Source organism: Cnephaeus nilssonii, assembly GCF_951640355.1.
Source record: "Cnephaeus nilssonii genome assembly, chromosome: 6".
NCBI lineage: Eukaryota > Metazoa > Chordata > Mammalia > Chiroptera > Vespertilionidae > Cnephaeus > Cnephaeus nilssonii.
In genome coordinates, this window is record NC_137077.1 from 17,133,726 (window position 1) to 17,161,192 (window position 27,467).

Genomic DNA, 27,467 nt, shown 5'->3' on the forward strand with positions numbered 1-27,467 from the left:
TATATATATATATATATATTAGCCTAAGTGATCAGAACCACCAGAACCACCAGAACCACAAGAATGACCTGTCGCTATGATGCACACTGACCACTAGGGGGCAGATGCTCAACCCAGGAGCTGCCCCCTGGTGGTCAGTGCACTCCCATAGCCAACCTCCCCCAGCTGGCCAACCCCCTGCGGTCTCTCTCTCTGGCCAGCAGGCCCTGATCACCCAATCGGGGCCGAGCCCTGGGCTGAGACAGTGTACCGAGGATGGGTGGCAGTGGATGTGGCCACTTTCCCAGGGGGGCCAAGGGCCGGCTCCCTCCTTGGGGCTGATGGCCAACCTCCCATGCCCTGTTCCTCCCCCGAGCCGTCAGGCCTGCCCACTGTGGTGGCAGCATGGCGGCAAGGGAAGGAGGAGTGGGGGAGGCAGGGAACCACACAGCGGTGGGGCACCGACAATGGCGGCATCAGCATCCACATCCATTCCTTCTGCGCCAGGCCTGGTGACCGTCACCTCCTCTCCGGCCCAGCTCTTATCGGCCCTGATTGCTGGCCAGGCCCAGGGACCCCACCCATGGATGAATTTTGTGCACTGGGCCTCTAGTTAGATATACTAGTAAAGTCCATGAGGAAGGAAACTTACCTATTCTTCATTGTCTGTACTAAATAAATATTTGATGTAATCCTATATAATAAAAGCCTAATATGCTAAGTGTCTGGTTGACCAGTGGGCCATTCAACCAATCAAAGCATAATATGCTAATGACATGCTAAGGCCATTCAACCTCTTGCTATGACATGCACTGACCACCAGGGGAGACAGATGCTCTGACTGGTAGGTTAGCTTGCTGCTGGGATCCGGCCAATCAGGACTGAGGGAGATGGGTTGGACATGCCCTGGAGCCCTCCCGCAGTCCCTCCCTGGTTGGCCAACCATCCGCATCCCTCCCCGGCCCCAATCATGCACTGGTGGGGTCCCTCGGCCCTGGCCTGTGCCCTCTTGCAATCTGGAACCCCTTGGGAGATGTCAGAGAGCCAGTTTCAGCCTGATCCTGCAGGCCAGGCCAAGGGACCCCACTGGTGCACAAATTCATGCACTGGGCCTCTAATTAAGTAATAAATGATTGGGAAAAAAAGAAGCTTTCTTCCCATTGTCATTGCTAAGCTCTCAGAAACTACTATATGAATAAAGTCTGGTTGAGAATGAAGACAACAAAAAGCAGGTCCCACAAATATACATATTCTTGAGCTGCTAGACCCAGGCATGCCTGAAGCTAACATACCTATGAACATTTCAGTCTTAAGAGGCAATACATTTCCTTGTTTATTTCAGGTGGTTTATGTTTAGTTTATTTGCAAACAAATAAAAACTCAACAAGTCACTTGCTGCTCAGCTCTATGTTAATTTTGTTATTATCCACTTGCTGTGAGTGCCTCCTGGGTCTGTTTCCTGTGAACCGTGGCTGTGGCTATATTTGCTCACCCTGCAGGCACATCAGCATCTCCTTGGGCCCATTCTTTACCCCTGTACGGGTGTCTGGCTTCCCAGTCTGGCTCATCTCACAGATTATCAGATGCCCACTTTCATTTATGATATTTCTGGCTGATGGAACCTGTCTCCATATGCCTGGTCTGCCCATCTAGTTTCTGGAAACCAGCCTCATGGGCCTTGCCCACTCAAATGACTGCTGAGCCCTGGTTCGGACACAGCAATCTTTAGATGCAGAGTGCCATAGCACACTGGTTATGCACAGCTACCTGAACTGGAATGTGAGCTCCACTGTTTACTAGCCATATAACCTCATGCATGTCACTTAACCTCTCTCTGCCTCACTTTCCTCATCTGCAAATCCAGAATAACATTATAAGTGAGATAATGTATGCAAAGCAGAACAGCACCTGGTAAGTATGTAATACATATGGCTATTGTTTTCATTATGATAGAACCAGCCCTCCAATGAGATGCCAGAAGGATGAAAAGCTGTTGTACTCCCTTGTGTTTTATAAAGCTCAACTAAAAGCAAAACTGTCTTCTTTTTCTTTACCAATCTTCCTCCCTGACCAGATAATGAGCTCCTATAGGGTAAAGGCTATGTTTTGTCTTTGGATGGCTTTAGGCCACTGATGGTCATAAGAATAGGCACTAAACCAGGGCTTGAATTATCCAGTAATCAATAATGAGTCATAATATCAATAAGTACAAATTTTGTTAATGGCAAATCAGGGTGGTTAGTGACTAGATCCTTTCCCCATCTTTCTCTATGAGCTTTCCTTTCTGTTTACTAGTAGGTTCCATGGGACACACACACTCTTTATAAACAGGCATATGCTCTGTATCCTTGTCTGTTTTCCTTCCCTGGGGAACTGACTGTCCCTAGGAAGGACGCATCAGGGTTGTGTTTCTCTCTCTTAAATTATTAGGCCTGGAGCAAGTCCTAACCAGCTAGTTGGACTGCTTCATCTCTTCTGAAATAGAAGCCTAAAACCTGTTCAATTCTTTCAAGGCTAACAGTATACCTAAGGGCCTTTACTACACCAACAACCTCCTTAAAACTAGGCTGAGATGAATTTCCTAAAAGCCCTTTTCTTTAAGTCCATTTTAATTACCTCTGTATTTCATCATTTTAAGACAAAGAAATATCTTGCATATAATAGTCACTGATAACATTTTTATTTTTAATGTATCAGTGAATGAATAGATCAGCCAATTAGTGAGTAAACAAATGAATGAATAAGAAATAAGTAGGGGATATTCACTATCCTCTCTATTGTAAGGCCTGGAGAGTGAGGCACTCATCTACCTGATGACTCTAATTTCTATTATTTGCTGGTTTCAGAATTATCTCCTTTATTCTTCAGGAACTGATCAAAATCTAAAAAATCAGGTGGAAAAAGTAGGTGCAATAGTATCATCTAACAACAATTCAGGTCTGTATAGGGAACCCAATGGATGGCCAATATGTTAACCTGGAACATCTCTTTACTTTCTGTGTAAGCAAAGAAAACACATCCTTCTAAGTCCCAAGAAAAATTATGTATCTCTGACTGATATCTTAAAATAGCCTTCACAATCCCCCCTCCACTTCCAAACGCTTATTCTAACAGGAGTGGTTTGGTTGGAGGGGGCCACAAGCACTTGTCCTACTACTGATGATAAATGTGTAACTCAGATGTCACCAACTGTGAGGTTTGGCTGAAGCATGCTTATCGCTGACTTGGTGTGATGGCTGTTGTGGATAAATAAATCAAACTCAAATTCACAGGTCAATTACACTGAAGAATTCCCTGCTAATTTTCCTGTTTGAAAAAGTATCGGTAAAGGTTTTCAAAAACAATCAGAGGCTTTCAAGCAGCTCATCTGCTTTGACTAACAAGTGGATCATGTGTTTTTGAACACTAGGGATAATGGCGGTAAGGTCTCTAAGCTACAGGAGTTTAGTAGGTACCACATGCATTTTTTATTCCAGAGGAGCATGTCCCTTGGTAACCAGTAATGCCTAACAAACTCCATCTCATCCTGAGCAAAATAGCGCTTTCTTAAAACACAGCATACACAGTAAAAATCAATTCAAAATCAAGGTCCCCTTTCTCTTAAGAAAATGAATGTTCAGGGAAGTCCACTGTGATTTTTCACTGAGGTTGCTCAGATCTGGGGCTACCTGATGGGATGAAGCTGTTGGTTGAGATTAGGGATCCAAGACCTTTTCATTTCATGACTCCTTAAAAATCCCTTTTCTCTCTAAAAACATATGGACAACCAGTATGGACTGCCAACGTTTTTATTTGCCAAATACAGGCCACAAAACTAAGTGATACAAAATAAAAACTACTTTCTATTATGACCATGGTTTAAAAAAAGAAATAGTAGCTTAACAAATACTGAAAAATTAGAAAGTGTATAACTTGAAGAACAAAATGCAGCCTTTTAAATTGAATTTATTTAGATTTTAAAAAGTTTTATATCCTTCTTGTTTTTTTTAATTCCATTGAAGATGGATGCAAACTTTACCTCAATACAGGTTTCAGAGTAGCTTCTTTAAAACATTGGACTAACTTTTACCTCTACCGAGAAAAATGCTTAAGTAAACTAAGCAGGGATAGCAAGTAGGAATTATTGTGAAATGTGTTTGAAGATCCATCCATGTCTCCCAGTACTGACCTTCTCCCTGTCTGGTTTGTCCTGGTTTCTGGGTATTTTCTACTTCTTGCATGAAGGTCAGGTGGTACCTGTCCTTTAATAGAGTGTAGGGACTTTCAGTCATTGTCCTCCCTGTGCGTCTGGTTTCTCTTTACTAGCAGAGAATGGAGTCAATAGACAAACTAATTTTAGTTCATTCATTCCTAAAGCATCATGAGTCCAAAGACCTCGCCATATCACTTCCCCAGAAACCTTTTCCTACTTTTGCTCCAAGATCCTGTCATTGATGTTTCTTCAGCACACCTTCTGTTATTTTAATAGCAGAACTTTTTTTTATCCTTGAGAACTCAATACATGTGGTTCTGGTGGGGCTCAAGTCCACAGCACAGCCCTCCAGCACAGATCTGGTATCAGACCTAAACTGGGTCAACTGGAAGGAAATGTTTGCACCATAGACAGTAGGGAAGATAGCTTCGCTGAATGTAGTGGGTTGAATAGTGTCCCCTTAAAATTCATGTCTACCTAGAATCTCAGAATATGAACTTGTTTGCAACAAATTCTTTGCAGATGTAATTGAGTTAAGGATCTCAAGAAAGACCATCCTTAGATTTAGGATAGGCATTAAATCCAGTGTTTGATGTCCTTTCAAGAGAAAGGAAAGGGAGATTTTACATAAAGACACAAAGGAGAAATAGAGAAGGTAATATGAAGGTGGAGGCAGAGATTGGTGGGATGCAGGTCAAAGACTTCTTGCAAACAGCAGAAGTCAAGAAAGAGGCATGGAACAGATTTTTCCTCAGAGTCTCCAGAAGGTATCAACCCCGCTAATACCTTGATTTCAGACTTCAGACCTCCCGAACTGTGAGAGAAAAAATTTATATTGTAAGATACTTTGTGGTGATTTGTTACACAGCCTGATGGAACTAATACACTGAGTTTTCCTGTATTTCCAGCCATCTTTTCTGCCAGAGATTATCTTTCCAAAGAATGGAATAGTAAGAGTGAGCTTTGATTATAACATTAGTGCTTGGATTCAGCTCAGCTTATAGTCAACTGTACATCTGGATTCCTCAGTCTGTAAGCCAATAAAAGCTCTCTAAACTCATTTGAGTTATGATTCTATCATGAATAATTGAGAGACTTGTGATGAAAATATGGCTCAGCGCTAAGAAAATATTATTCACTTTTCAAGGCCCAGCCATGGTTGTATTTTTTTCCACAAAGCTTTCCCTGGGCTCCTCAGCCTGGAAGGCTCCTTTTCCCCCTCTAGGTTTCTTCTTATAACTCTTTTTTCCCTCCCACACATGATGCTATTAAACTTACCTTATTTTCCTTATTAGACCTTTAGCCTTTTAAAAGCAAGAACCCCATTCTTATCTTCTTTTCTTTGCTGCACAAGCTCTATGTTATTTACATAGCAGGTGCTCGGAGCATATTTGATAAACAGATAAATGAAAACATGAAGGAGTTAAGAGGTGGGTTTCAGTGTTGATAGCTGAGAGTGGAAAAATAGTTTTGTGTTAGGGGCTCTCCTAGTCTTTCTAATTATACCAAACACTCAAATCCCCAATCCACTTTCTCATAAATGGCACTACTAGGAAACCCAGCCAAAGTCCAGGACAGCTGTGAGCAAGCGTTTGGTTGGGTCCTTTGCCAACATAATAACTGTTAGGCTTTTGGAAAGGGCAGTTGTTACTTCAAATCTGAAGTATCTATCATATCACTCTCTCTCCTGTTTGAAACCTTTCAATGGAATTCCACAGCTCTTAGGAAAAAGTCCAAATGCTTGTTCAAGGCCTCTGAAACCTGGCTCCTTCCAATGTTTCTTACCTCTCAAAACTCCATCACATTGAGTTTATGCTCTGGCTTCTTGCACTTCCCTGATCATTCAAAAACTTCATCTTCTCTCTCTTTCTTTTACATCCTCTTCTTCTGTCTCTCTCTTGCAGACTTTTGTTCTTTTGGAACATTCTTCATCCAACTCTTTCCACTGAAATTACTTTTCTGTGCATGCATTAGACCTTTGCTTGGACATTATTTCCTATGGAGGCTTTCCTTCGTTCAACTGGGACCATCCTCTGTGTCCCCAGAGCCCTCCAAATTTCTCTAGCATAGCTTTTGCTACACTGCATTGCAATTGCCTATTTATTTGACAATAGCCATCAATAATACTGTTTGAATCACATCTATTTTGACCAACATTTCATTTGAGCATACAGAGTGCACAGTAGAGATACTCAACACATAGTTCTCAAATGATCACATAAATAAATGAATGAATAAATAAACACATAAATAAATGATTGAGAATTTAATGGTAATTCTCAAAGTCTAACTTGGTCTTAGTCATGCTCTCCTTTGTTCATTTCCTCACTCTCAAGGAGTAGCCAGGCCTTCTTACTTGGGCCAGAGGGGAAGAGAAAGAAGTGAGGGTTGCAAAATGTTTAGAGAGATGAATACGAGTCATTTCCAACATGGAGCCCTGTTTCCTTAACTGTCATAAAAACAATAATGGGGATACCAAGAGATATTTAATATTTTAAGAGCCTGACAAAAATCACACAAAGCCCAATGATAAGACTGCACAGGCTAGCAACTCTACATTGGTGTTGAGTGTCAGGGGGCAAAGTCTATGTATGATAGAGAATACTGTTATTCTATTTCTCCTTCTCCTGCTAATGGAACTCTTGAGGGTTGCACTTGTACTTGAGGGCAGACATGGCCATGCAAACAAAAGAGCTTGTGTCTCTTTCTTAGGAAGGCACTTAATTACTGCTATCAGGCTTTCCAGTCAGGTCTTCCCTTGTCTCAGCAAATTTAAAAGCCCAAATGTCATGGACATATCACATGAACCTCACAGACTTGTTATGAACAAAAAGTAACCTTGTTAGGATAAACCACTGAGATAATTTTGAGCTTGTTTGTTACAGTAGAAACCATTTTGATAGAAGTATTATTTTTTAATCTGGTACTTGGCACAGAAGAGATATGCAATAAGTATTGCTGAATGAATGAATAGAAAACAATGAACTAGGAAGCCATATCATTGTAGATCCTCGAAAATCAGAAAACAGACTTTGAAGATTAAAAGAAAGTTACATGTAAAGTAGATGCCTCTAGGCATTGCATTGCAGAGCCTTCTTATTCCCAGCACTAGTACACGTAACTTTGCCAATAGAACTCAGTTAAAAACACAAATATTTTATAAGAACCATTGCTCATAAATCTAAGCTCTTTGATTATCTCAGTCATAAATAACTCTCTCCAAAATACTAGGGGTATCGGATTCATTGATATTGGTCTTTGCTGCTCAGTGGGATTTAAAACTCAATAATGAATCCAGAAAGTGGTTTGCACTTCACTTGATCAAACAAAAAACTCAGATAAGTAATATTAAATCAGATGGGACCAATTTTCAGAATCTCTTTTTGTAGAATTTTGTGACTGAGTCACCATAGACACCTGGTTGGAAACAATAGCATGGCATATGCTGTTATGCTTCTTTGCCCCAGAGTTTGCAGAAGCCTGCAGTTTGACATCATTACTGGAGGCAGGGGCTTTATTCTCTAGTACATTGATTTTAAATTAAATTAACTCTGATCTTTAGGTCATCTCCCAGATTATAAAAGCGGAATGCCTCATTAATGATGAAAACAGTAGAAGTAAATGTATTGGAGCAGGTTGAGCAATTTAAGTGCTTTAAAATGCAACTAGTGCAAAGCAGGGGTAGTGCAAGCTATTCAATTAAGGATTGATTCCAGACATGCTGATGGGAAGAACTTACTTGAGCATAGTGAATCTTTGAAAATAGTTGTGATCTTATGAGGATAGCACCTTACTTGCCCTCTACTCTTTGGATCCTACTGTGCTCACATGAATCTCCTTTTCAACTTAATCATGATGATTCCATCTTCTTCCACAATCTTCTTCACTTTCAAAAGAGAGAATTAGTTGCATGGTTTCTATTTTCCACTTGACTTATGATGGCCCATCTTCTACAACATTCTCCACTTTCAGAAGAATGCATTAGTTATTTAATGATACATAACAAATTACTCCAAAACTTAGTGGCTAAATCAATAATATATATTTTCTCAGTATTTAGAGGTCAGGAATCTTGATGCAATTCAACTGGGTCTTCTGCTTGTAAGATCTTCTCACAAGCTGCAGTGAAGGTGTCTACTGGGGCTTCAGTCATCCCAATGCTTAAAAGAGATGAATCCACTTTGGGAAAGATCTAATTCCAAACTCAATCATGTGGTTGTTGGTAGGATTCAAATCTTTGGATATTGAACTCAGGAGCCTCAGTTCCTTGATGACTGTTGGCCAGAAGCTGCCTTAAGTTCCTTGCCAGATGGGCCTACTCATAGGACACCACAAAATATGGCAACAACCCAGGCATGTGCGCTGACTGTGAATTGAACCATGACCTCCTGGTTCAATAGAGCAAGTAGGCAAAAAGAGCCAGATAAAAATTGAGAGACAGATAGCAAGATGGAAATCATAGATTTTTATAGCCTAATTTTAGAAGTGCCATTCCAACACTTTTGCTGTATTTTATTCATTAGAACTGAGTCATTGGGTCCAGCCTACATTCTCAGGGAGGGGATTTCATCGGGCATGAATAACAGTAGGTGGGAAACATTGGGAGGCATATTGGAAGCCTGACTAGCATGAAGAGCAAATGTCTGGTAGCAGAAATTACTTATTAGTCTTTTTTTGCCACTCTATCTCATTTGAAGAGGAAAATTAATAGATATTTATGACTAAAGAAGTCTCCTGTAAATGAAAAAGTTCTGTGATATGTTTTAACATATATATATATATATATATATATATATATATAGTTATAGGCATATATCTATATCTATATAGATATAGATATAGATATCTATCTATATGTTTTTATTGATTTCAGAGAGAGGAAGGGAGAGGGAGAGAGAGATATAAACATCAATGATGAGAGAGAATCATTGATTGGCTGCCTCCTGCATGCCCCTACTGGGGATCAAGGCTGAAACCCTGACCGGGAATTGAACCATGACCTCCTGGTTCATGGGTCAATCCTCAACCACTGAGTCACACCAGCTGGCTAGCTTTAAAATTAAAGACAATTTGCATTTTACTTCATCTGACCCATAATGTAATGAGAACTAATACATATACAAAGCTTTTTTTCAATATATGTAATAAGTTATTTTTTAAAGAATATGTATTATTTTACTGACTTTAGCGAGAGAGGAAGGGGAGGTAGAGAGAGAAATGCTGATGTGAGAGAAACATCAATTGGTTGCCTCCTACACGCCCCCTATTGGGGATCTAGTCCATAACCAAGGCATGTGCCCTAACTGGGAATGAAACCAGCGAATCAACTGAGCTATACCAGCTAGGAGCAGAACTTATTGCTTTCCAGACACTATTCCTCACCAAATAACCTGTAAATGTACCATTATATCTCCATTTTAAGTATTAGGAAACTGAGATACAGAAAGGTAAACAACCTTGCCAAGGTCACTCAGCTAGTTAATGAAAAAATCAGGATTCAACCAAAGCAATCAGACTCCAGATCAGGCTGTTGTGTATTGTATTTTACTTACTTTTTAACATATTTTTGGATCACCTACTGTTATGAGCTGAATTGTGTCTCCTCAAGTTTGTATGTTGAACTCATAACCCTGAGTATTTCAGAATATGACCATATTTGGAGAAAAGGGCCCTTTAAGAGGAAATTAAGTTTTAAATGAGGTCATTGGGATAAGCCATAATCCAATATGATTGATGACCTCATGAGAAGAGGAGATTAAGACCCAAACAAATCAGAGGGAAGACCATGTGAAGACATTGGAAGATGATGGCCATCTACAAGACAAGAAAAGAGGCTTTAGAACAAACCAACACTGCTCAAACCTTGATCTTGGACTTCTAGCTTCTGGTACACTGAGGAAATAAATTTCTGTTGTTTAAGCCACTCTATAGTATTCATAATGGCAGGCCTAATAACTAATACACCTGTTATCAGGAATAGTAATGTCTTTGGATAATGTGCCATATACTAGCTATGGTTTCTAGGATCCCTGGGCACACCTCAGTTTCACTAGCTCAGGGGTGTTGAAAAGTATTTGGGATTTGGCAGCCAAAGCAAGAACTATCTTTAGCATGTAAAATTAGGCAAGTTCCATAACTTTTCTTTAAAATGAGACTAATAAGAACTACCACACAGGGCTGTTGAAGGAATTAACGAGATAATGTGAAAGTGTCTGGCACAGTAGCTGACATATAATAAACCCTTAGTAAATGTCATTTATTGCTTAAATGGCAAGTCACATGTTAAAGCAATTACTGAAGACACAGCAGAAGCATGGCACATTGTGTTCAATCTCTCTCTCTCTCTCTCTCTCTCTCTCTCTCTCTCTCCATGCTGTTCTGGGAAAAAGAATTTTTAAAGTTTTCAATTTTTCTTCAGTGCAGGCATTTTTGATATTGGTCCATTGCAAATTTTCTCTATACTGGTCCAGACCTTTTTTGCCATTCTTACTGTAAATGCAAAAATATCAAGAAAATTGCAAAATGGCTCAGTTTCCAGTCTTCTATGAAACCTTTAGACTGAAGATGATGCGAAATATATAAGACTTCCTGTTACAAAGAACTCAATCCAAGTTGACTCCAGTTTAATTCAACCAATGCTTACTGAGTACCCAGTAAACTATCTTCTCTCATCTAATAATTAACAATGAATGCAATGTCAGCCTGCATCAAAGCAGGAATAGTTATATGAAAAAGAGAAGATACTAATTCCTTTGCATTTGGTATTGTTCAGATCACATTTGGAACATTGTTTTCAATTATAGATATCCTTTTTAAATATAGAAATTAACAAAGGATATAGTGTTCTTGGGATGATGAGAGGTATAGGTGGAACATTATTGAAAGAAATGTGGACATTTAGCCTGAAGATGAGAAAAAAATAAGTGTTTTAAATTCTTAGACATCTATCATATGGAAGAAGAGTTCATCTCTGTTGCTCTCAGTAACAAAATTGTAACTTCAGTTCAGAAAAACTAAAAATGTTTGCTGTAGACTGAGTTGGGTTCCCTCAACAGCAAATTTGTATGTTGAAGATTCAACCCCAAACATGACTATATTTAGAGATAGGGAGGTAATTAATGTTAAATAAAATCGAAATCAGTGGCCTTTTAAAAAAGGAGAGAAATTTTTCTCTCTAATCATGTGCACAAACTAAGAAAAGACAACGTGAGCACACAGCAAGTAGCCTGCTGTCTGTAAGCAAGGAAGAAAGGTCTCATCAGGAATGGAATGTGCCAGAACTTTGACCTTGGAATTTTCAGCCACCAAGAACTGTGAGAAAATAAGTTTCTATAGTTAGTCATGGAATTTTGTTGTGGCAGTTACAACTAACTAGGATTATATCTAAACATTAAAGTCAAATAATTTAATGAGCATTTGAGTAGTAAGCAGGGGCCCAGATGTGTTAGGTACATCATTGCAGGTTAGAGATTGGAGGGGCTGACTGCAGTGGCTCCTTCCTCCTTTGTGATTCTACGACTTCACAAGTCTTTAAAGCTCATGGACACAAAGCACAGGATACTCGGTTTGAATTACTATCCTCTTACTTTATGGAGACTAGACAAATTGGTTTCATCTCTTGTGTCAACTGTGATTGACAGTGGCTGTCTGAAACACTGTTTTGAGCAGGATTTTTGAAGTTGGGTGGGGAAAAATCCATGATAAAAAGAGCTAATACTGCTCTGGCTGGTATGGCTCAGTTGGTTGGGCATTGTCCTGTGCATTGAAAAATTGCTGGTTTGATTCCTGGTCAGGGCACATGCCTGGGTTGTGGGCTCAATCTCCGGTAGTGGGCATGCAGGAGGCAGCTGACTGATATTTTGCTCTCACATCAATGTTTCTCTCTCTTCTCCTCTCTCATCCTCTCTCTCTAAATATCAATTAAAAAAAGAGCTAATATTTACTGGGCACTTGTTATGCACCAAGTCCTATTCTAAGCATGGTATTTGTATTGATGTACTTTAATTTACACAATTCTAGGAGTTGGAGCCTAATAACATCAACATTTTAAAGTAAGAATATCAAAGCAAAGACAAGTAACCACTCAAAGGCCACATGGTTAGGAAATGGCAGCATCAGACTACAAATCCAGTAGTTAGTTTAGAGAGCTTTTGCCTGGGACTACTAGACTATATCACCTATCCAACAATACATTTGCAAAATTTAAGATGAGTGGAGGGGGTTGAAGAAATATATGCTCAGAAGTCCTTATCTCAGGATTTTCTTTGAGAGACATCAAACTAAGACAAGTGAGCATAAAATATTTTTATTTCAATGCCATAATCATTCAGACTCACACCAGAAACCCTTTAAAGACTCTTTAATAGTTGAGTAACAGATTAGTGCTCAATGTTTCAGATACTCTTAATTATACAGAAGCAATGTAGAATTCCATTTGGGACTATGTTTTCCTGGTTCATGATGGTAACCTCACTCAATTGTTAAACAACATTTCTCTGGTTCTTCAGCTATCCATATTTGTAGGAACACTGACTCCCTTGTTTAAAATTTTTTTTAGAAATATGTTTTTATTGATTTTTAGAAAGAGAGGAAGGGAGAGGTATAGAGAGACAGAAATATCAATGAGAGAGAAACATCGATTGGCTGCCTCCTGCACACCCCCTACTGGGGATCAAGCTCACAACCCCCGCATGCACTCTGACTGGGAATGGAACCAGTGACCTCTTGGTTCAGGGGTCTATGCTCAACCACTGTGCAACACCAGCCAGGCACACCAATTCACTTCCTAATAGGCTCCTGCCCAGATATCTATTTACCCTGGAATCATGTATGCTCAATACTTGCCCCAGACACCTCCTTCCTCCACAGCTCTTTCCCTCTCTTATCTGCTGTTGATTTTCCTCATGCAACTTCTTTGCACAGCTTACTGGTAGCTGCAAAACTATCTGTCTTGTCACCCAGCTGTGTCTGATGGAGGTAATGTCATTGTTTTTCTCTTCTCTGGTCTAGATCTGGTTGATCTGCTCAGGTAACTGTGTCTATTGAGTACTCTATCAACAGTCCCCACATTTGATACATAGCAATAGGCTTTTTCCTCAAGACAAACACAGCCCTCTCTTCCATTAAACCCAAAGGATAATTGCCAGTATCTCATGCCTTCAGTGTCTGACAGATTTATGAGAGACAAGCAAATGAGAGGCACTGGATTATAAAATTTTCCCAAGTATTCATTGTGAATATACCTAATTTTTTTACATTTTTTTTTGGTAGAAAATTCCTTGTCTCACCTTGCATATGTCTCAATGTATCTCATTTTAGAATTTATTTAAAATATTTTATATTAAATTAGCCTCAAGAGTGCTGCATGTTTTCTCCTTCCAGAATTTCCCTGTGTTCTCTTTATTGTAAGGAGGGTTAAGGAAAGATGATAAAAATCTACATTCCTTGATCCTACATTTTAAAATGCAAGATGTTAAAATCAAATAAAGTAGGTCAAGGCTTCTCTGTATTTAGCAGAGACTAGCGCTTTTCTATATCAGCAAATATTAAAGATGATAGGCAATCAAAAGTGCTATATCTTTCTTTAGTGTACGAAAATGTTATTAAGAAGCTAACATTTGAGTTTTATCTTCACCAACGAAATGGAAGGAATATAGCTATTTATTGCTTATGGTTTTATAGATGGCTATTTATGCATTTAAGTAGAGGTACTTTATTTTGCATTTATTTGGACAATGAGTAATAGTTAAACACATTAAACTAATTAATTACGAGTGAAGCCTATTTAAATGCACCGTGTGGTTAAACTTACAAAATCCTCAGGGTTCTGAAGCAACATTTAAAGTTGGAAGGTCTGATAGAACAAAATGGAAGAATCACAAAGAGGAATAATACTTGAATTCAAGGCTAGAGGTACCTGGGGAAAACTGTAAGTCTGGTTTATTTTGAGGTTGGAGAAAGTTATGAATATCCTCCATTATTCCGGGACATAATAGCACTCAGTTGGACAAACATAATAAAATGTGTAAGTAAAATAAACGATGCTGCTATTTTTTCTAATAATTGCAACCTCAACATAGGATGCATGCTATGCTCCTTTAATGAAAGAGAAGAATGCCAAAATCTCTAAAGTAGGCTAACACTATTAATATAATGAATTATTTTGTAAAAATTCACCTCATTAGCATGAAGGAATAATTTTAACAACTACTTGCAAGATACAGCAAAGATGTTGCTATTAGTTAATGGGGAGAATCATTGGTTGAAGGACTTTGTCATGGAGGGACTGTAACCTGAACCTTGAATTTTTCATCTCCTTCCAAATATGGCAAATGCCATTAAAGTGTGCAGGGGAAAGTCATACTAATACCTATTTTAAATTGGAATCATTGCTTGATGAGGATGTCATAAACTCCTTGCTACTGCTGGAACTATCTAAGGTTCTAATCTCTTAAAGTCCATGCAGCCTCTTAGGAGAAGCTTCTTATCTCTGCTAAGCCCAGTCAACAGCCAGATTCAGTCCTTCACAGTGGGGTATATTGGATTTGAAGCAGTTGGGGCACTGGCTGCTAGCCTTGACTTGGATGCCATTTATGGCTCACGTACCCCTGTCTTTTGTTTTGCATCCTAATGCTGCAACTTGGTCTCAACATCCTCCTAATTTTAATCAAGGTTCCATATCTGCTGTTTGCCCTGTACCAACCTCTGGTACCACAGGAAGAGCAGCCCTACCTGGAATACAGGCTGGCCTCTTATGGGCTGGAAGTGCTCTTCTGGCTCATTTATTTTCTTTATCTTTTTTTCTTGGACAAAATGAAAACTAAATATATAGGATTTATTAAAGTAAGAAGAAGATGGGAGGATAACAGAAAATAGGGGATGAGAGGAAGGGGAAGAAGAAGAAAATACACCTGCCAACATGCAGGAAGGGATTGCTGTGAAGGTCACTAACATGTGACATGGTTAAACACCTTGACCTCTTGTTAGAAAAAATAGCTCATGGAGTAAAAGTCATGGATTGGGACAATAGGAAAGTTTCTTATCAGCCCAGACAGCCCCAACTGCAATAAATAACTATTCTCCCAGGAAGAGCTTTAAAATATCCTTTTCCACTACACTAAGAAACCTTATTTAACAAACAAACAATAACATCATAAAGAACACAAACACAGACCAAGTGAGCTAAACTCTGTTACAGTGAGTGTGTGTGTGTATGTGTGTGTGTGTGTGTGTGTGTGTGTGTGAGAGAGAGAGAGAGAGAGAGAGAGAGAGAGAGAGAGAGAGAGAGGATGATGATGTTGCTGTCATGGATGAATAGATTTAATTTCTGGGAATGTGAAACTTTTATAATTTATGGAGCCCTTTTAGAATACAAATACAAAATTATAAATGACAACTTAGTTATTAAAAAGATATTTAGAATGAGAATAGAAATCACAGCAGATACTACATTTTTAAAGCTGTCAAATACACAAACATTACAAAAAATAACAATGCCTTATTAATGAACTGCCTGACATGTCTATTATACTTTTTGGCTGCACATTCTCTTATTGTTTTTTTCACATGGCAATACTTTTGAAATATAATTCTTTCTAGATAAAACGGAAAAAAGATCTCTTAAATTATTGATTAATATTTACTTTTTTATCAATAATTTAGAAAGTCTTATTTTACCTAAACACTAATTATTGTCAACATCTCATAAATTTGCAAGACTGTCAGGTTTCAATTATATGTAAGCTATTACAGAAGTACTCACTCTTTGTAATACTGACATAGCTTTGAGCCCTACAAACACAGGAATTCTGACAATTCTATTTCTTACTATTACCTTCAAGAAAGTAAATGTATGTCACAGTTGTAATTGCATCTACCATATTATGCGTATATTCCCAATGAAAGAGAAATTTGGTTCTAACCAGACATCAATGAAAACTAAATGCTCTGTTTTCAGTGCTATGTGTCTGCTGATTGGAAGATTCTTCACACAAGTGCTTCTTGCTTCACATGTTTCAAACCATGTTTCTCCTCCAGGATCCACATGTTTCCCATGTCAGCTGCCAAAGGACACGCTGATATTGTGATATGACTTCTGGTCCCACACCTTTGTGTCCTGAAGCTCAGTGAGTTAGCTTAATAAATGGCAGCAATGTACCTGCAAGGCCAGCAGTATCTTAACTATATATGGAAGTGCCTATGAGGCACATAAATATATCCCGCTAAATACAAATTAATGTATGAGCAATTTGATCTCCCCTTAGTGGGATCTCAAATTCCCGGGGCCACATTAACACTACCTGACTTGAAGGGAAGTATGACAGAGTGGAGATTAGAGTAGAAATAAACAGTGACCTTAAGTAATTGTGGTTACATGATCTTATTCATATACAGTTTATGCATTTATAGAGCCTCTCCCAGAGACTAGAGATAGTCTTGCCTAGTAATGAGGGTCCTAAAGCAAGGTATAGACATTTCTTTGAAGATGTCAATTGATAAGAATAATATGGAACAGATTACAAGAGAAATAGGTCTTCTCGTTTCTTATTGAGGAGAAATTCTGTTTTGCTGTCAGGACCCAAAGTATCTTATTCATAATTTTGAAATATAAGAATGTGTTTTCGGACATGTATTTTTTTATCCTGCCATATAGATTTTAGTCATTCTCACATTCTACTATTGTCTTTGTAAACCCTCCAGGCAGGTAACTGATCTTTGTGGAAACTACATAACTGTTATAGTCCTGATTTTGGTGTCCAAGTGGGATAAACTGGGATAAATAACCCTCACATATAATTCTATCTTGATAAGCCTTATTTTCTGGATATGTCACAAGTTACAGAAGAAAATATTCCAAGCACTGAAACAATCATCTATGTTATGAATATGCTCTTTGCAATAACAAAACCTTAGTAGCCTATGCTGAAAGCTTAAACTCTAAAGTATAGTGCTCTTCAAGTGATACATAGAAATTGGAGCAAATGAAGAAAATTATCGAAATAGATTTAAGCAACTGATTGATTTCTTAACAAAGTTTCAACAATATTTAAAATAATAATTATGAAATCTATGACTATTTGTTGTAAAATAAGTCACTTTGCTATTATGAAAGAGATGTATAGAAACATCATGAATCTCTGTAATAGAAAGGGATTCTCTTATTGAGTAAAATGAAAGTGAGGCATGAAGAGTCAGGAAGTCAATATTTTGACTCTGAATGTAGAAAAATAGAAGCATAAATTACTGGATACATTCTAATGCATATCATTTTGCTTCTCAAAAGCCTACCTCAAATTATTAAAAGAATCAGGTTTGCTTTATACATTTACCTAGTTCTTATATGTAAAACTAAGAATTTGTCGAAGAAACATTAGGCTGAAAAATACTGAAAAGAAGTTACCTAATTTATTTTTCTTTGGGAATAAAAAACATTTAATCCTAGATAGAAAAGGTATTGTCTATTCTTACAGATTTATAGAAAAGAAGATTCAGAGCCATCATTCCATAGAATCCCAGTGTTTCCATTATTCTCATCAAAAATGAATGCATCCATCTAACTTTCTAACAAGAAAGTGTGGTTCTGCTTTATTTCTGATATAAAAAATAAAAATCAGCCCATCTGGTGTGGCTCATTTGTTGAGCTTCAACCCATGTACTAAAAGGTCTCTGGTTTGATTCCTGGTAGTACATGCCTGGGTTCTGGTCTTGATCCCCAGCAGGGGGTGTGCAGGAGACAGCCAATCCATGTTGATGTTAATGCATGGATGTTTCTATCTCTCTCCCCCTCCCCCTTTCTCTCTCTCTAAAATCAATAAAAACATATTTTAAAAAATAAAGATCAGTGTATTCATAACATTTTGCACACTAACCATTCACACAGTTTTGCTAAACACACACTCCAAATTGTGTATTTTCTTTTTTGACCAGAAAAATTTTGCTTGCTTTGATATTTTCTCATATAACTCTTAATCCATTTTGACTCATCTTTTAATTTGATCCCTCTTTAGTCATGCAGCTCAGTTTAAATCTTCTTTTATAAACATTTGTCATTGTATCAGTTAAAAATATGTTTGTCTGTAAGTAACAAAAAGCCAGCAAACAGTAGTTTAAACAGAAAAGGGTGTTGTTGTTGTTTGTTTGATTGATTGTTTTGTCCATGCAACAAATGTACATGAGTAGGCAGTAAAGGGCAGGTTGGTAGCTTACTAATGTCATTAAGTATCCTTTTTAGCCCCCTCCATTCTTTCTCCTCTGCTATACTTCAGATGAGACCTTTCTCAACATGCATGTAACCTTGTGGTCACGAGATGACTGTTGCACCTCCAATATCATGTTCATGTTACACACAGAAAGATACAGGAAAAGACTAAACTTCTCTCATCAGCAGGTGGAGTCTATTGCCCTACCCATGAGATCTAGGTTGGCCTTCTGACTCGCCATGACCAATAGACTGTAAAGGAATTAAATATATTTCAGTTACAAGCTTAGGCCTCAAGAAGTCCTGCATTCTTTTACCTCCTTTCTGAAACCTGTTTTGATGCCACTAAAACAGTCTGTTAGAGGATGAGAGACCATGTGGAGCTGAGACTGGCTATCCCAGTTGAGGCTACAGTAGACCAATGAGTCCAAAACTGACCCACATTGAACTACAGACACATGAGTGGGCCAGCCTAGATTGTAAAGGATGTTTAGCTTAACTCCCACCTAAATTGGTGACCTAAAGAATATGAGCTAAATAAATGGTTGTTTTAAATCACTAAGTTATAGAATGTTTTCTTATTCAGTGAAAGCTAACTGATACCCATGAGTTCTTCTGTGTTGCCACATTTCAACCCCATATCCACCAATAGTTCTATTGACCTAGATGAATTCATTTCTACTCTAGCTGAATGCTTACATTTCATTTGTTATCAATAGAAATTGAGTAGTGCCTTTAGCTTCTTTCTTCAGAATTCCTTTTGACAGTTTTGGACAAGACAACAATGAGTCCAAGTGGATTTCCTTTGTGTATATCTCACACATGATCCCATATTTTTGCTCACAGTAAGGAAAGAAAGTAGGGTTTCTAGCACCATCACTCCTTTCCTTTAGATGTTACTGTAAGTAAAAGATCCTAATATATAGCATCCCCCAAACTTCAGAGCATAGTTATCAAACTCTGAATCAAGCCTTTCTTTTGGCTTGAGGTGAAGGGGAAAATACTCCTCTTGCACCTTAGTGAATTGATGGGACTCACAGTATTCCAACTGCCTCCCCAAATCCCTCTGTAATGTCCAACAGTCCACCCCTGACCCTAAGAGTCTTTTAACTGACTTTTGATCAATTTTCTTGAAAATCTCACATCATGCATTCTCACCTCATATTGAAATGTGACACTTAATTCCATTATATCATTCTGTACAAGAAAATAAAGTAGTCTTCATATGCAGGTTTTTAAGTTTATATGAAAATACTAGAGCCTACCTTAATCAATAAAGAAATTAAAAAAAAAAAAGAAAATACTAGAGCCTGGCCAGTTGTGGCTCAGTGGTTGAGCATTCACCTATGAACCAGGAGGTCATGGTTAGATTCCAGGTCAGGGCACATGACTGGGTTGTGGACTGGCTTCCCAGTAGGGGGCATGCTGGAGGCAGTCAATCAATAGTCCCTCAATCTTAGTTGATTTTTTTTGTTTTGTTCTTATCTCTCTCCCCTTCTCCCTTACTCTCTGAAATCAATAAAAATGTATTTTGAATTATTACTAGAGTCATTTTGGGCAGGTGGTAGCCAGGGATGGAAGTAACTGCTTTCCAGTACTGAGAACTTAACAGAAAGCGTGCCACATCTTAACTCAAATTTTAATCACAAAACTTTAAATGCACTTGAACATTATCATTGTCACTTGGGATTCAAAGCTACCTGAAGGACTATAAACAAAATTTAATGAATGCCAGTGAGAAGGTGTCACAAACATCAAGGGGACTCCTGGTGGGGTGCTGCACAGAGCAGCTGCCCTACAATGTCTGTTCTTATTTAACATCTTCATTCATAAGCCAGACTAGGGAACAGACAGCACACTGATGAAATTCACAGATGGTACTCATTTGGGAGATATTATGAATACCAGGGATATCAGGGAAATGATACAAAAGGACCTAGGGAAGGAATAACAATGAGACTTGACTTTGAAAATGCAAAGCGATGTGTCTGAATATAAAAAAAGAAACCTTCAACATTAAAATAGAGAGGAGAAAGGTAGAAGTCAATGTTGAAAGTGACATCAAGTTGGATAATGGATTTAAATTTAAGAATGGGCCCTGTGAAATATAGCAGTAAAATTACTAATGTATTTTTAATCTTCTCTGATATATGAAAGCTGAATTAAGTGTCATTAATATGTGCTCCCATATTCTTAAGTTATCATATTGTTTTCATAAATTCTCTCCTGTGATTTGTCTATTCTTCCCTATCAGATTTTAAGCTTCTTAAGCACAAGGATTATTGTAAACCTTGGGCCTGCTTCAGTGACTGGCACATAGTAGGCACTGGGTAAATATTTCTTGAAAATACCAATGGACTACATCCAACAGAATATCTTTTTATGGTATGTAGTGGTAAAAAGTTATCAGATAACACTTCAATTTTAGGACTCTATAAGTAAAGAGGAAGTTAGGGAGAGTTGTAAAGAAGATGGTAATAATAATACCTCCTCTCATTTGTATAGACATTCCATAAATGCTGTTTGAAGAGGAAAAAATAAAGACTAACTCTCCAATTCAAAAGGGATAGAGGAGATGAAGTCCTCACTATAGAGATAAAGCATTTAAGAATTGGATATTTCTGATTTGTAAAACATAGTTATGTCATTTTGAGCATATATTAGACATGCAAGGCATGTTAGCATTGGGTGAAATGTGAACATTTATAATAACAGTTCTCTGAGTATGGTTTGGGAAATCCCAAAACTCTTTCAGAGGATCCACAAGTTCAAACTATATTCATCCTATATAATAAGAGAGAAATATGCTAATTATCTGTTATGCCTTGAGCTGTAACGACCAACCACATAATGACCAAATCACAGATCTGCAGGAGGGTGGGGCAGCGAACTACAAGTGGGTGGTGAAAAGCTACAGGAGGAGGCAGGGCAGCAAGCTATGAGAGGGGGGGAAGGGGCCTAGGGAAGCTACAGGAGAGCAGGACAACGGGCAGAGAGCTACAGGAGGGTGGCAGAGAGTTACTGGCACACGGATTTGTGTGCTGGGCTACTAGTATTATCATAAAAATGTGATTTGCCTCTTTTCCTCTCATTATCTTTTGAATGTACAGTGGAGTTTTTGAGAGGCCAAATAACATGATAATATCACTGCCCTAATGGTGAATGGAATGTTTGCTTGTGTTTTAAATTTTTCACAGCTTGAGTTTCTAATGCAGTAAATATTGATAAATATGACACACACAAACAAAAGCTTTTTGGGGTTCTTAATACTTTTAAAGAATGTAGACCAGTCCTGAGATCCAAGACATTCAGAATTACTAGCCTTGAATTCAAACTTTGGAGTCAAACAGATACAGGTTAACATCACTGACTTCTCAGTTACCTTTTCTAAGCCTAAGTACCCGGGGCCTAACAGAGACGTTTACTAGTACTTCACAGAGTTGTTGTGTGGATTGAATAATGAAATATGTGCAAAGAACAGAACTCAGTGCCAAGTGCACAAATAAATCATTTATCATCATTGTAAAGGAATGATAATATGCAGTAACTTCTAAGAACATTTCTATGACCCTTTGGAAACCAGGTTTCCTTTGTGGTACTCCATCCATCCTCCAAGGAGAGAAGAGGTGAGAGGGCAGAACCTTCATTCCTTCTCCTTGAAATCAATGAGGAATTGATAATTCTGCTGCTTTGGACTTCTAGAGGTTGTGGGCTCATTAATTTCAAACCTGTCACTAAAAGCTCCTGTGTCTAAATCAGAACATGAAACAGATGATGTCTCCCCTCTGGTGGTTAGAGTGTGTGTGTGTGTGTGTGTGTGTGTGTGTGTGTGTGTGTGTGTGTGGCGGGGCGAGGGGTTCCCAGTCATCAATTTCAAGCAGTAGGAGCAAAGACTCTATGCTTTTCACCAATGGCCTTTACAGAGACAAATCCCTGCCACTGGGGACAGTCCCATGGGGAAGGTATCAAGGATCATGCTTTTTCCTTCCTTAGAGAAGCATCATTCTTAAGAACTACAGCATTCAAAATAGTAACGCTAATAGAAATGTTATAAATGATAAGAGTAATTAAATTTACATTTCTATACTGCTTCTCAATTAACATTTTCATATGTATATATCTATAATACCAGAGCTAGAAGGATCTTGGTGATTACCCCAACTAAGTCTCTAATATAGAGATGACATGGAGAAAATTAGACCCAGACAATTTACTTAACTTGCCCAAGATTATACAAATAATGAAAGAACCATTATCTTATTAAAATTCATGATAACTTGATGATACATACAGAGTGGGTACTATTTATTACATCCAATTTGCAGATGAGAGAACTAAGACTTCGATTTAGCTATTTCCCTAGTGTTAACTATCGACTAAACAGCACAGCCAAGATTCAAGTCCAGGTCATCTAAGGGGACTTCACATTAATCTACAGAATTACTGTTTTAATTTCAGGGATGTTTAGTTCCCAGAAAAACAATGGTGAGGAATAAGGATTCAGGAAATGCTGTTAGTGGCATGTCTCTCCTTACCCTTCCTATCTCTGACAAACATTTCAGTCCTTACATGAACTCGTGCAGTTTCAAGAGTTTTCAATGTATCTCTGAATAGACACCTGTATATTGGGGAGGATGGGTATGTTCTTGGGAGATACTGATACCACTGAAGAATCGGTCTTTTTCAGGCCAAGTTGATGGCTTTGATGCAAATGGCATCATGATCTCTCTTATCACAAATTTTCTTCTACTATTTTGCTGCTATAGTGAAAATCATTCACATACCATTCATTTATATTAGACTTTTGAAGAACTTTTCTAAAATGGTAATGCCATTTTGGCAGGGTGATTCAATAACTTTATTAAGCATCATAAAGTGGTATTTCAGATTCATGCAGATGGGTTCTGTACTAAGGAAGGGAAGGGTTAGGTAACTGTGGTAAGAGCTATAGTGGTAGGCAATTGGAGGACATTAAGTCTTGAGGAAGTTTACTATAGTTCCCTGTATTCTGATCTTACTTAGACCCTTTGGAAACCATTCTCTTTTTATTTCCAAAGCTATCAAAGCTCATTTGTTTATGTTCATTTCCATGGATTCTTCTATATAGCTCAATCCCTGACCTTCTTGTCACCAATCCTTCTGTCTTGTTTCTTTGAGTTCATTAGCCAACCAGGCAGCCCATTAGTACTGCCCAGAAGTCATTCCCTATCCACACTCCAGGAACCTCTCCTCCATACCAAGTGTGTGGCCAGTTGTGGTTTATGTCTGCAGTTCTGCACATTGGGAGGGCTTCAGGCACATTTCTGGTGCGGCTTCCATGCAGTAGCAATTCATTCTAGCAAGCACCACTATGTCCTGGTCACACATCTGTGTACTATCTCAACTCTGCAGCAGCAGGAGAGATGGAAGTCTTGCTGGAGCCCAATACTTGTCAAAAGAGCTGGTCATGCTGATAGACCAGATAGTGGCAGCTGTAACAATGGAGACAGTGGTGGCAGCTGGGGGACAGGTGAAGTTAAATGAATCTGAATGAGTACCTAAATTGGGTCTTACACAAATTGTATAGAGTGTCTCACAAAATTATTTGACCATAGAATAATTCTTATTAATATCTTGAGAATACAGAATTTTGTAGAGAACACTTCAGTATGCATTTCTATAAGCATATTTCTGTTTTATAAGTACTGAACAAGTTTGAATTGCATGGATAAATTAGTAGCTATTTCTGTGATACTGTAAATGATATTTGTTCTTATATGTAGCCCCTAATTATAATATTTAGGGCATAGAAGACATGTTCATGGACATGGGGCTATGATTCAATGCCTTTTTCTGCCTCATAAACTATATGACCTTGAGTAAGTTACTTGACCTTCTGAACTTCAGTTTCCTTACCTTTAAACTGTGAATGATAATAGCTACCTCCAATAATTTTTTATGGACTTAATAAATGGCAACTCATCAACATGAGTACTAATTAGGCAGTTAGGTTAGCTACTCTATTAGTCAATAAAAAGTAGGTTATGATTCAACAAAAAGTGAATCTCAAAATCCCATCGCTTCATACAATAAAGGTTTGTTTTTGACTCATTGTACATGCCCATTGTGGGTTAGTGAGAGCCACACTAAGGAACCTAGGTTGACAATACCCCCCTGTTATAACTGAACCATATGAGGCACGTGACTCTCTGTTACCCTAGTTGGGGAAGAGAGCTCTGGTGATTACACCAGTGATTACACCATAAGCCCAGAAATGACAGTAATTACAGCCATAAGCCCAGAAATGACACATGTCAGTCACTTCAGTTCACAGCCTGGTGGCTATAGCTATTGTGAACTCACCTAATTGCATAGTACCTGGATATAGTGGAAGCCCAATGCATGTTTGTTGAAAGAATAAATGAAGGAATCAACCAATAAGTAAAATAACCATAATATATAGCATTGTTTCTACATGCCAGTAACTGCAATTTACATACATTTTTCTTGTTTAATGAGTAAATGGACAAGACTAGCTATAAGGTTGGCTGTGGGTACTGATATAATTACACTTTTATAACATATCATTTTGAAACATTTTAAGCCATTCTTTTCCTTTGCAGGATCAGTTTAGAAAGGATAACTCAGAAGGCCTGAAGTCCTGCATTCAGTTTGCCTCATTTAAAACCTATTCAGAGGAATCTGACAACGGCATTAGGTGTCTCCATCACAGCTTTGGTGATAGTTCATGTGAGCTCGCTTTCAAGTCCAAATCTAAAAGTGCAGGTGCATCTTAACGCTGAACACTTTGAAGTTTACCCACCCCCGCCCTTTAATGGAATAATGTAATCTGTGTGCTCAGAACCCATTTGAGGGGCACTAAAGGGAAAATGGCACACGAAAGAGAAGATGAACTGCTCTCAGGGGTGAAATCTCTCTCGCACACGCATTTATCATGGGCAGACACTGTTGTTTAAACTAAAAATAATCACAGCCAGTTCTGTGACATTAACCTGCTTAGTTACTCCTGCATAAAATCAGGAAGGAAAATGAGGGCAAAGGTCAGCACTGAGTCTGAGGATTATTTTATTTCTGTGCGAACACCATTTCATCCTGCCCGGAGGAAAATGGTGCCTGTGTGTTAGAGGTTTATGTTACTTTCTCAAGATATAATTAATATACTGCTTGGGCTGTTGTTGCATAGCAAATATTAGAATGCTGGACACTCTACTTACTCTAACAATATAGCTAGATTACCACTCAATGCTCAGAAGAGACTTTGCCATTACTGTGAGCTCCATGGCATTAGTAAGAAAGCACTTCTTAGTCATCTTATTTTCCTTGTCTCTCGCCACTTTCTAAATAGGTAGAAAGGTAAACATATTAATAGGTTTAATATATCCTTCTTAACCCTCCCAAATGCAGGTAATAATTACATCTATCCTGGAAAAAGACAAAAGGGAAGAAAACTCATTCAGAAAAATAAAGTGGAGGGAAGTAAGCATTTCAACTGAAGGGGGGAAAAGGGAAGCTGAAAAATAGAATTTACATAATGAGCAAAGGAAAGAGGTTAAAGCCTTTCTTGATTCATAGGCTGGCTCTTAAGAATGCCTCAAGGATTAGACTAGACATTAGTCAGATTCACACCAAATATGAGAAAAGCAGCCTTAGGAGTCTTTCTTTTCATTCCTCAAAAACAAGCAATTAGTTTTTATCTATCAGGGAAATCATTAGGAAGGGGTCGGGGGTGCCCATTAAAAAAATAACAAAACACAACAACCCTGAGGAAACCACAACTCACACTTCAAACATTTTCATGGCTCGGTTTGTTATCATGAAGCAACCCTGCCAGGTAGTCTTAAAATCTTCTGAATTCTTTACTTCAGACAAGAAGCAGTTGCCTAATTATGAAACAACAGTTATAAAAAAACTAAACAAAATGAAGTTGTTTGCACATCTGACTAGTTTGTTCAGGCTTACTGCCACAGACAAAATAAAGCTAAGAAATTTCAAGAGTACTTCTGTGAGGTGAACGGCTCAAGTCTTCTTCTACCCTCACAATGTGGCATATATATTACGACTGAGACTCTCATACTGAGTTGGGGACACGTTTCTTAGCTTCTCCAATGGACTCAGGTGCCCCTTTGTACGTTATTGTGTTGCTGTGTACTTCTTCTTTGTGGAACTTCCTACCACTGAAAATGTCCATTTTAGTAGTATTTGTGTTCCCCACTCATTGCATTCTTAAGAACAGAGAACATGCCTCTTCATGATTCACCATTGTGCCTCATCTCCCAGCACAGGTCTGTTTGGATGAGTGGCTTAATGAAGGTAGATAAAACCATTCATTAGTTCAAGTTAAAGACGGGGACCCTGACTACCTGTATCCCCCTCTTTAGCTAGGTTTATTCTGTTCACCACACCTTATTCGATGTGCTCTTTATCCAGGGATTATAGCTTCAGTAACTTTTTCTAATATATGTAAACTTTATATTTTATAACAGTCTTAGATTTGCAGAAAAAAATACAAATATTATACAGATGCCCACAAATCCCAAACCCAGTTTTACCTCTATTAATATATTAGTATTTGTAATAATTAATGAACTTATAGTGATATATGAGTAATAACTAAATTGCATACATTATTCAGATTTTCTTAATTTTTACCTAATGTTCTTTTTCTGTTCCAGGATTCCATGCAGAATTCCACATCACATTTAATCATCATGTCTCTGTAGGCTTCTCTTGGCTGTGACAGTCTCTCAGGCTAGGCTTAATTGTGATGACCTTGACAGTTTGAGGAGTATTGGTCAGTTATTTTGTAGAATATCCCTCTCTTGGGATTGGTCTGAAGTTTTTTCTCATAATTATTCTGTGGTTAAGAGTTTAAGGGAGGAAGACCAAAGAGGAGAAGTGCTGTTTTCATCATATCACTTGAAGGGTACATATTATTAACATGACTTATCACTGAGGTTGTTGACCTTGATCACCTGGCTAAGGACCTGTTTGCCAGGTTTCTCCACTGTGTGTAGCTGCTCTTAAATATTTGAGAGTTATGTTCCTATTCTTGAGGATGAAATATCTAAAATTCTTTGGAATTCTTCTGCTGGGAAATTT